The sequence below is a fragment of the Cebus imitator genome, unplaced genomic scaffold, assembly GCF_001604975.1.
Source record: "Cebus imitator isolate Cc_AM_T3 unplaced genomic scaffold, Cebus_imitator-1.0 Scaffold552, whole genome shotgun sequence".
Lineage (NCBI taxonomy): Eukaryota > Metazoa > Chordata > Mammalia > Primates > Cebidae > Cebus > Cebus imitator.
The window spans coordinates 1,141,289-1,143,409 of NW_016107867.1; the positions used below are offsets into that span (position 1 = coordinate 1,141,289).

The 2,121-nt window shown below is 48.5% G+C and overlaps 1 protein-coding gene across 1 annotated transcript in view; it reads right to left on the bottom strand.

The window, feature by feature from the left end:
* Positions 1-2,121, bottom strand: part of ITGAL (integrin subunit alpha L) — a 51,365-nt gene that overhangs the window by 44,910 nt on the left and 4,334 nt on the right.

The following is a 2,121-nucleotide window of genomic DNA, read 5'->3' on the forward strand; positions in this document are numbered from 1 at the left end:
TTTTTTTTTTTTTTTTTTTTTTTTTTTTGAGACAAAGTCTTGCTCTGTTGCCCAGACCAGAGTGCATCTTGGTGTGATCTTGGCTCACTGCAACCTCCACTTCCCAGGTTCAATCAAGTGATTCACCTGCCTCAGCCTCGTGAGTAGCTGGGACTACAGGTGCCTGACACCACGCCCGGCTAATTTTTGTATTTTTAATACAGATGGGGTTTCACCATATTGGCCAGGCTGATCTCGAACTCCTGACCTCATGATCCACCTGCCTTTGCCTCCCAAATTGCTGGGATTACAGGCATGAGCCATCTCGCCCAGTTCATCTGTTCGTCCATCTGTCCTTCCTTCCTTTCATTTTTCTCTTTTTTCTTCTTCCTTCCTTTTTCTTTCTTCCTCTCTCCTCCTCTCCCCTTCCTTCCTTCATTCTTTCCTTCCTTCCTTCCCTCCTCTTTCTCTCTCTTCTTTCTCTCTTTTCTTCCTTCCTTCCTCTCACTCCCTTTTCCTCCCTCCTTCCCTCCTTTCTTCCCTCCCTCCCTCCCTCCTTCTACCTTCCCTCCTTCCTTCCTCTCTCTCTTGGTTTCACTCCCATAACCCAGGCTGGAATGCAGTGGCACAATTAGGGCTCACTGCAGCCTCAACTTCCTGGGCTCAAGTGATTCTCTCACCTCAGCCCCCAAATAGCAGGGACTACAGACACACACCACCATGTCTGGCTAATGTTTTTTCATAAAGAGGGGGTTTTGCCATGTTGCCCAGGCCAGTCTTAAGCTCCTGGGCTCAAGTGATCCACCTGCCTCAGCCTCCCAGTCATTTCTTTCATTTACCACTCTTTCCTGCCAAACTGCAATTTCTTCAAAGTCTGGGCTTGTATCATCTTTTTTTTGTTGTTTTTGTTTTTGTTTTTTTTAGACACAGGCCTTGCTCTGTCTCCCTGGCTTGGGGTGTAGTTGTGTGATCATAGCTCACTGCAGCCTTGAACTCCTGCCCTCAATTGATCCTGCCAAGTAAGTAGCTGGGACTACACTTGTGTGCCACCATGCCCAGCTAATTAAAAAATATTTTTTTTTGGTAGGGACAGGGTTGCCCAGGCTGGTCTTGAACCTCTGGCCCCAAGCAATCCTCCAGCTTTGGCTTCCCAAAGTGCTGGAATTACAGGTGTGAGCTGCTGGCCCAGCCTCATCAACTTTGTATCTCACTCCCCTCCTTCCCCCATCAGAACCTCACCCAATGCCTGGCATATAATAGTAGCTAAATAAACAGGCTGTACTTAAATACTGGATCAGTATTCAGTCAGTCTTCCATCTCTCACACAGAAGGATGCTAGCTGGGATAAACGGGAAAGAGCTATGAACTTGGAATCAAACAAGAATTTTTTTCAAACCCTGACTCAAGTCTTTTAACCCCTTTGGTCCTGTTTCCTTGTGTGCGAAATGTGTACCCTGATCCCTATCTCACCTGAGTGTCTTGAGGGTTAATGGTGGTGCATGCCTGTAGTCCCAGCTACTTGGGAGGCTGAGGCAGGAGAATCACTTAAACCTGGGAGGTGGAGGTTGTGGTGAGCTGAGATGGAGCCATTGCACTCCAACCTGGGCAACAAGAGTGAGACTCCATCTCAAAAAAAAAAAAGATAAAATGTGAGTGCGGTGGCTCACACCTATAATCTCAGCACTTTGGGAGACTGAGGCAGGTGGATCACTTGAGGTCAGTGGTTCGAGACCAGCCTGACCAGCACAGCAAAAACCCATTTCCACTAAAAATACAAAAATTAGCCAGGCATGGTGGCATGTGCCTGTAATCTCAGCTACTCTGGAGGCTAAGGCAGGAGAATCGATTGAACCCACAGGGCGGGGGTTGCAGTGAGCTGAGATTATGCCATTGCACTCCAGCCTAGGTGACAAGAGTGAAATTCTGTACCCCCCCTAAAGAAAGGAGTGTTTCGGGCCGGGCGCAGTGGCTCAAGCCTGTAATCCCAGCACTTTGGGAGGCCGAGGCAGGTGGATCACAAGGTCAAGAGATCGAGACCATCCCAGTCAACATGGTGAAACCCCATCTCTACTAAAAATACAAAAATTAGCTGGGCATGGTGGCGCACGCCTGTAGTCCCAGCTACTCGGGAGGCTGAGGCAG